Source organism: Equus caballus, chromosome 10 (genome assembly GCF_041296265.1).
Source record: "Equus caballus isolate H_3958 breed thoroughbred chromosome 10, TB-T2T, whole genome shotgun sequence".
Taxonomy (NCBI): domain Eukaryota; kingdom Metazoa; phylum Chordata; class Mammalia; order Perissodactyla; family Equidae; genus Equus; species Equus caballus.
The window spans coordinates 7,538,799-7,548,724 of NC_091693.1; positions in this window are offsets into that span (position 1 = coordinate 7,538,799).

Sequence of the window (9,926 nt, forward strand, 5' to 3'; positions counted from 1 at the left end):
TGCATGGCTTGCAAATATTTTATCCTTTTCTGTGGATTTACTCTTCACTCTGTTGATGGTTTCCTGTGCTGTGCAGAAGCTTTTTAGTTTGATGCAATCTCATTTATCTACTTTTGTTCCCTGCAGTTTTAGTGTCATATCCAAAATATCATCACCCATATCAATGTCAAGAAGCTTTTTCCCTATGTTTTCTTCTGGTAGTTTTATAGTTTCTGGTCTTACGTTTAAACCTTTAATCCATTTTCAGTTGATTTTTTAATACGGTGTGAAATAAGGGTCAAATTTCATTCCTTTGCATGGAGATATCCAATTTTCCCAACACCATTTATTGAGGAGACTATCCTTTCCCCATTGTGTATTTTTCGTGTACTTTTCAAAGACTATATGACCACATGTGTGGGCTTATTTCTGGTCTTCCAATTCTGTTACATTGGTCTATGTGTCCGTTTTTATGCCAGTACCATACTGTTTTGATTACTACAGCTTTGGAGCATATTTTGAACTCAGGTAGTGTGATGCCTCCAGCTTTGTTCTTTCTCAAGATTCATTTGGCTGTTCAGGGTCTTTGATGGTTCCATAAGAATTTTAGGGTTATTTTTGCTGTTTCTATGAAATATGCCATTGGAATTTTAATAGGGATTGCATTGAATTTGTAGATTGCTTTGGGCAGTATGGTCATTTTAACAATATTATTTCTTCCAATCCATGAACACAGGATATCCTTCCCTTTATTTGTATCCTCTTCAATTTCTTTCATTAATCTGTTATAGTTATCAGTGTAAAGATCTTGCACTTCCTTGGTTAAATTTATTCCTAAGTATTTTGCTCTTTTTGATGCTATTGTAAATGGGAATGTTTTCTTCATTTCTTTTTTGAATAATTTGTTGTTAGTGCATAGACATGAATTGATTTTTGTATGTTGGGTTATATATCCAGTAACTTTACTGTTTACTAGTTCTAACAAGTTTTTTGGTGGAGTCTTTAGGGTTTCTCTCTATATAAGATTATGTCATCAGCAGAGACAATTTTACTTCTTCCTTTCCAATTTGGATGCCTTTATTCTCTTTTTCTTACCTAATTGCTCTGGCTAGGACTTCTAGTACCATACTGAATAGACATGGTGAGAGTGGGCATCCTTGTTTTTTGTTCCTGATCTTAGAGGAAAAAGTTCCAGCTTTTCACCATTGAGTACATTAGCTGTGGGCTAGTCATATATAGACTTTATTATGTTGAGGCACATTCACTGTAGAACCAATTTATTGAGAGTCTTTATAACCAAAGCATGTTTTTTTGTTTTATTCCCAGATGATTTTTTGCATCTTTTGACATCATCATTTGATTTTTATCTCATTCTATTAATGTGATGTATCATGTTTATTGATTTGCATATATTGAACCATCCTTGCATCTCAGGGATAAATTCCACTTGATCATGGTGTATGATTCTTTTAATTATCTGTTGAATGTGCTTTGCTAGTATTTTGTTGAAGATTTTTGCATATATGTTCATCAGGAATATTGGCCTGTAAATTTCTTGTAGTCTTTGTCTGGTTTTGGTATGAGGGTAATTCTGGCTTTGTAAAATGAGTTTGGAAGTGTTTCCTTCTCTTTAATATGTTGGAAGAGTTTGAGAAGGATTTGTATTAAATCTTTGTTATAATTCACCAGTGAAACCATTTGGTTCTGGGATTTTCTTTGTTGAGAGATTTTTCATTACTCATTCAATCTCCTTACTTGTTATTGGTCTGTACAAATGTTCTATTTCTTCATGATTAAGTTTGGTAGGTTCTGTGTTTCTAGAAATGTATCTATTTACTCTGTTATTCAATTTGTTGGCATATAATTATGCATGCTAGTCTCTTATGGTCCTTTGAGTATCTGTGGTATCAGTTGTAATGTCTCATCTTTCATTTATAATTTTTCAGTCTTCTTTCCTTTTTTTAGTTTAGCTACAGGTTTTTCAATTTTTTTATCCTTTCAAAAGACCAATCCTTAGTTTTATTTATCTTTTCTATTGTCTTTCTAGTTTTGATTTCATTTATATCTGCTCTAATGTTTATCATTTCCTTCCTTCTGCTAACTTTGGGCCTACTTTGTTCTTCTTTTTCTAGTTTTCTGGAGTGTAAAGTTAGGTTGTTTGAGATCTTTCTTTTTTCTTAATGAAGGTGTTCATCACTATAAACTTCCCTCAAAGAACTGCTTTTGCTGCATACCATAAGTGTTGGTATGTTGTATTTCCATTTTCATTTGTCTTAAGACACTTTTTTATTTCCCTTTTGATTTCTTCTTTGATCTATTGGTTGTTCAGGGGTGTGTTAATTTCCACATATTTGTGAATTTTCCAGTTTTCCTCCTGTTATTGACTTCTAGTTTCATATAACTGTGGTCAAAAAAGATACTTGATATTATTTCAATCATTTAAATGTGTTAAGACTTGTTTTGTGGCCTAATATATGATCTATCTTGGAGACTGTCCCATGTGTGCTTGAGAAGAGTGTGTATTCTGCTGCTGTTTGACAGAATGTTCAGTATAAGTCTATTTAGGTCCATTTGGTCTGTAGTGTTCTTCAAGTCCACCCTTCTCTTATTGATTTTCTGTCTGGATGAGCTATCTATTGTTGAAGGTGGGGTACTGATTTCCCTACTATTATTGCATTGCTCTCTTCATTTCTCTATTTCTTCATTTCTTCTTCATTTCTTCTATTTCTCCCTTCAGTTTTGTTAATATTTGCCTTATATACATGTAGGTGCTCTGATGTTGGCTGTGTATACATTTACAATTGTTACATCCTCTTCATAAATTGGCCACTTTATCATTCTATAGTGACCTTTTGGTCTCTTGTGACAGATTTCCACTGAAAGTCTATTTTTTCTTATCTAAGTATAGCCACTCCAGCTCTCTTTTAATTACCATTTGCATGGAGTATCTTTTTCCATCCTTTCAATTTCAGCCTATATATGTCCCTAACGTCAGTCTCTTATAGGTAACATATAGTTGGGCTTTATTTTTCAACCCCTTTGGCTGCTCTACAATTTTGATTGAAAATTTATTCCACTTACATTTAAAGTAATTAGTGATAGGTAAGGTCTTTCTATTGCCATTTTTTTAATTTTCTGACCTCTTTGTGGTCCCTTTGTTCCTTTCTTCCTCTCTGACTGTCTTCCTTTGTGATTTTATTTTTTTTTTTTTACTGATATGCATTGATCTGTTTCTCTTTATCTTTTGTGTATCTACTGCAGATTTTTTCTTTGTAGTTACCATAAGGCTTATATAAAACATCTTATAATTGTGTATTCTAAGTTAAGAAGAACTAAATTTCAACTGTATACAAAAATTCTACACTTTAATTCTCCTTCCCACTTTTATGTTATTGACATCACAATTTACATCTATTTATATTGTGTATCAATAACTACAAGTTATTGTAGTTATTTTTAATACTTTTGTCCTTTATCTTTTATACTGGAGTTAAAAGTGATTTACCACCATTACAGTATGTGAGTATTCTGAATTTGGCAACGCCTTTACCAGTGAGTTTTAAGCAGTATGCTTTTATTCCTTTCTCTTTATCTTTTGTGTATCTACTGTAGGCTTTTGCTTTGTGGTTCTGTGAGGCTTACATAAAACACCTTATAGATATAAGTTTATTTTAAGCTGACAACACCTAACGTTTGACTACATTCAAAATCTCTACACTTTAACTTCTTCACTCACATTTTTGCTATTGATGCCACAATTTACATCTTTTATATATGGTGTATCTATTAACACATTATTGTAGTTATAGTTATTTTTAATACTTTTGTCCTTTGACTTTTATACTAGAGTTATTAACACATCATCATATTACAATATTAGAGTATTTTGAATTTGACTACATACTTACTTTTACCATTGAGTTTTATACTTTCATATATTTTCATGTTGTTACTTAGCATCCTTTCATTTCAACTTGAAGAACTCCCTTTAGTATTTCTTGTAAGGTGATCCAGTCATGATGAACTCCCTCAGCTTATGTTTGTATGGGAATGTCCTTTCTCTCCTTCATTTCTGAAGGACAGCTTTGCCGTGTGTGGTATTCTTAGTTGGCATTTTTTTCTTTCAGTACTTTGTATATATCATGCCACTTTCTCCTGGCCTGCAAGGTTTCTGCTGAAAAATCCACTGACTGTCTTATGGTGGTTTCCTTGTATGTGATGAGTCACTTTTTCTTGTTGTTGCTGAGTAAGATTTGCCCTAAGCTAACATCTGTTGCCAATCTTCCTCTCTTTGCTTGAGGAAGATTCACCTTGAGCTAACATCTGTGCCAATCTTCCTCTATTTTGTATGTGGACTGCTGCCACAGCATGGCTGGCAATGAGTGGTGTAAGTCCACTCTTGGGAACTGAACTTGGGCCGCCAAAGCAGAGCACACCAAAATTAACCACTAGGCCATGGGGCCAGCCCCTGACAAGTCGCTTTTCTATTGCTGCTTTCAAAATTCTCTGTCTTTGGCCTTTGAAAACCTGATTATAATGTGCTTCAGTGAAGATCTCCTTATGTTTTATCTATTTTGGGTTATTTGGGCTGCATGAATGTTGATGTTCACTTCTCTCTTCAGATTAGGGAATTTTCTGTCATTATTTCTTTAAATAATCTTTCTGCCCCTTTTTCTTTCTCTGCTTCTTTTGGGACTCCCACAATGCATATATTGATACCCTTCATGCTGCCACATAATTCCTGTAGGCTTTCTTCACTCTTTATCATTTTGTCCTCTGACTAATTTCAAATGAATGACAAGTCTTACAGCTCAGTGATTCTTTCTTCTGCTTGATCAAGTCTCCTATTGAAGCACTGTATGGAAATTTTCAATTTAGTCATAGTGTTTTTCAGCTCCAGAATTTCTGTTTGGTTCTTTTTTATGGTTTTCTAGCTCTTCATTCTATTTCATTTTGTTCTTGTATGGTTTCATGACTTTGTTTAGTTATCTGTGTTTTCTTGTAGCTCACTGACTTTCTTTAAGACGATTATTTTGAATTCTTAGGCAGTTTGCAGATCTCTATTTCTTTTGAGTTCGTTACTGGTGTTTATTTTTTTCCTCTGGTGGTGTCATGTTTTCCTGATTATTTATGATCCTTTTGGCCTTGTGTTGGCCATTTGAGGAAGAGGAACCTCTTCTTCAGTAGTGAAAGCCCTTCACAAGTTAGCCTGTCCAGGGGTTCTGGGCAGATCAGCTGGTGGGGTCCAGAAGTGGGCTTGCTCCTGGAGCCCTCAGGCAGGCTGACCTGGTGCCTGGATCAGCAGGTGGGTGGGGCCTTGTGCCTGGGGCTGAAGAGGCAGGGCTTAAACCTGAGTCTGCAGGAGCCAGCCTTGGTGCTGGATTGGCCTTGTCTGGGTCCATGAGGATGGACCTGGTCACGAGTCCATGGAGGCCAGCCTGGTGCTGAGGTCCATTGGGGCAAGACTGGTGCCTAGACCCATGAAGGTAGGCCTGGAGCCTAGTTCTTCAGGAGTGGGCCTGGAGCCTGGGGTTGTGGAGGCTGGCCTGGCTCTGGAGCAGGCTTAGAGCCTGGGTCCATGGGTGCCAGCCTAGTACCTGGGTTTTCAGAGGCCGGCATGGTGCTGGGGTGGGCCTGAAGCCTGTGTTGGTGGTGGCCAGCCTGAAGCCAGGTGTTTAGGTCCACAGGGGCAGGCCTGGATCCTGAGTCACAGTGGTGGACCTTGAGCCTGGGTCCCAGGGGCTGGCCTGGCACTGGGGCAGGCCTGGAGACTTGGTTCACTGGGGGAGCCTGGTACTGGGGTCCATAGCAAAGTTGGGTACTTACTTCACTCTCCTTCCTTCACACAGTGTATGTCTCTCCATGGTTCACTGCATGGGCTTGGGGAAGGGGTGATGCAGGCAGTGTGAAATTGTCCTTTTTATCCTCTTCAATGTGACTTTTATTTCTGAGCTCCACCCAGGTGCTGTGACCTCTCGCTTGGATTTAGTAGCTCTTGTAAAGGTAATTTACATGTGTAGAAATTTTCATGTGTAGATGGTTATTTAAATTGATGTTTCTATGAAAGGATGAGTGCTGCAAACTCCTATCCCTCCTATTCTTGCTGATGTCACTACTCCAATTCACTGGTTTTTTTGTGTGTCCAGTTCTATGATCTTTTTACACATGCATAGATTTTTGTATTTATGACCACAAACAGTATACAAAACAATTTCAACACCTCAAAGAATTCCCTCATGCATCCCCTTTCTATTCAGACACTTCCTCTACCCCTAACCCCTGGGGTAACTGATTTGTTCTCTATCCTTTATTTTTCCCTTTTCCAGAATGTCATATAAGTGGTATCATACAGTATGTGACTTTTTGACACTGGTTTCTTTCCTTTAGCATAATGTATTTGAGGTTCATCCATATTGTTGTATGTATAAATAGTTCATTATTTTTACTGTTGATTATTCCATTGTGTGGATGTACCATGGTGTATCCATTCATCCACTGAAGAACATTTGGGTTGTTTCCAGTTTTTAGTGGTTATAAATAATGATACTATAGACACCCATATATAGTTTTTCTGTGTGAACATAAGTTTTCATTTCTCTAGGAGAAATGTCTAGAATTGGGATTGCTGGGTCATATGGGAAGTGTATGTTTAACTTTTTAAGAAACTGTCAAATTGTTTTCCAGAGTGGCTTTACCATTTTGCATTCCCATTAGCAATGTATGAGAGTTCCAGTTGTTCCACATCCTCATCAGTGCTTGGTATGACACTACATTTAGGGTTTTTAAAAGCCCTAGATTATAAAGTGATGAACATCTCAAATCGTAGAATATCCCAGGTGAATGCTAGAGACCAAGGTTGATGCCTGTGTTTTTTGCTGTTGCATATTGTTTATGAGGCAGAGCATGGCAAGCTGGCTCTACTGCTGGACCACAAATTGAGCGAAGAGAGTCAAGCATTACCTGGCAAGAAAGTTTCAGTTTTGAGATTTACTGTGTACAATCTGATACTGGGGAACTAGGAAGTGAGGCATCATGCTTGTTTACATACACACATTATCAGAAAGTTCATAGGAGATGTAGGAACCAAGTTTGTAGGATGGAGTTGGGTTACAATTGGAATGGAAAAGCTCTAACATTATCTCCATGATGCTTGGATGTCTGGCATTGACTCATGATTGAGATAAGGGCAGGGGGATCTATCAGGTGCTGTTTAAAATCCAAAACTTCCCTGGAGACCCCAAGAGCCAATCTGTTTACTCACATAAATGATAAGATAGCAGAGATGGACTATGCCACCAGTGAATGGAGTGGCATAAAGGTCCTTGCAGGGAACTTCTGCCTTGAGCTCTCCCAAAGCCAAGATTCACACAGATTTCAGTGGTTTAGTTTGGAGACAGAGTGCAGTCTGTGTGTCAGTAAGGACAGGAGCTTGCATCTGGATGATTCTCAGACCCCCCCAATGCTTACCTACCCTTTCTTTTTCTCGGTGAGCCACAGTCTTTGCTTTCAAATAAAAGCATTACATGAATATGCTCTGTGGAGTCTTGTTAGTCCTTTTGAACTGATGAAATCTTTGCACTTTTTAACTCCCTTTTGTTTATGACCTTGCAGTTAGGTCTAAAAAAATATGAATTTGCATATTCATATACAAAATAAAAATTGCATAGGAACACAATTCCTATACTCTTGTATATATTTAGGAATAAATGGACTTGGATTCCAAAACCATGTTCACTCTTCAGAGCTGCCCAAATGTCATTGACCAATAGATCAATGAGATAAAAGTCCTCATTTCATATATTTATCAATCCATAAAATAAAGATCCATAAAAACTAATGAAAAGAAACATTCCCAACTTCTTCAAAAGAAATCTTCATACAGGAGTCTGGAATATAGCCCAATCCTCTTTCATACCAAAATACAAACTTTTGGACCTAATTTTTGTGAGAAGCAGCTTCTACATGGACAGATGTTAGGAAGAAAAAATTCACTTAGACTTTCTTCAAAGGATTCAAAAGTACCTCCTACAAGGACATGGTTGTACTTTTCTTCATTGGATTCTGTATCTTGATTTCTGTCTGCACCTCAGTTCATGGAACCTCATGGAAATGACTGTGCATGGGATCTTTCAAGGACAGACTTGCTTCCCTCTGCATTATCTACAGCAGGTCTTTGGGGCTACTTTCATTTTTGCAAAATTGTGAAGTATACATTTGCATAGGTAAGCTAACCAAGTTGATCAGTATAATTTAGAGCCAGAAAATGAGAAAGAATAGATGTATATGGAACACTCATTGAGCAGTTATTTAGGTATGTAATTGTAAACCAAAAATACAGCCAAATCTTCAGCTGTATTTCAGGGCCAGTTTTTGTTCATGCAAAAATCACCTAGTAGTCACCACACTTTTGCTCAACTCTGGAATCCAAATGTTCATACCTTTATTTTTATAATATAAATAGATACTAACATTATTTTCCCTTTCTTTTAATCAATCAAATTTAACTTTAAAAATGTAACCATTTTGGGGGTCAGGAATTTGAGAAGGCCTCAGTTGAGTTCCTGCTTGGGGTCTCTGATGTGGTTCCAGTTGGATGTCAGTCAGCTACAGTCATCTGAAGACTTGACTGGATGTCCAAGATGGCTCATTCATATATTAGCAGATGATACTGGGATACAGATGATGGCTACGAGCTTAGCTAGAGCTATTGACCAGGATGCCTACACACAGACTTTCTAGCATTATGATCTCAGTATGACTGGACTCCTTTCATGGAAGCAGCTTTCCCCACAGTTAGAGTTCCAAGCCTCATCTGTTCCCTTTTTAATCTTCCTTTAGTATGAATTTTTTGATGTTGCATAAGGAGTGAGTTATGGCTAAAGTCATCCTTACAGTTATTTCATTTGAAGAGTTCCCATCCAATGTTAATTCCCTTGTGTTGTGTAAGATTTGAGCTATGGCTATAAGCTTTTCCATATTCATCATTTTTATATGACCAGTAAGATATAGGCCATGGGTAAATGTTATCTCCTGCCCCCTTTATTATACTCATAGGGTTTTTCTCTAGTTAGAATTCTCTAATGTTGAGGAAGGAAGATGCTGGATGCCTCCCTTTCTCTACTATGACTTTTTGATTTCAAATAAGGCATTACTGCAGCTAGAGGCAATCTCACAATTATTACATTTGTCTGGTATTATATTAAGATTTGGGCTGTGGCTAAAAGCCTTTGTACATGCATTGTATTTGGATTCCCAGTTTTCACATGCATAGAATTTCCCTCTACCATGAATTCTCTGGTTTGAACCATCACCATATTGATAATATTCAGTTGTTTCCCTTCAGAGTGAATTATCTCATGCTGTGAAAGTTCTGAGTTGTTTGGCAGTATCCACCTAAACTGACTGAACACACATATACCCCAGAACCAGCAATTCCAGAAAGTATATACACAAGAGAAATGAACATATGTACATCAAAAAACAAATATGTTCACAGAAGCATTATTTATTATGACCCTAAGCTGTAAACAATGAAAAAGTCCATTAATAGTAAATTGGATAAATTGTGATATAATCATATAACGGAATTCTATACAGAATGAAAATAAATTAACTTCCGCCACATGCACTAATGATGAGTTTTGGAGACATAATTATGAATGAAACAAGCCATATATGAAAGAATATATGATGTATAATCCAATTTATATAAAGGTTTATAATATGCAAAAACTAATTTATAATGTTAGAAGTCAGACCTGTGGTTAACTTTGAGGAGGTAACAACTAATTTTTATTCCATATTTGCAATAAGAAATACAGTTCACACCTCCTTTCTTTTAAAGCACTTCTCACAGTGTGGTCCCTGGACTAATGCCAGTCAGCCAACTGTTTATTACTGGTTCACAAGAAGGTAGGCATTGAAAATGAAAATAAGCAATTTTAAAT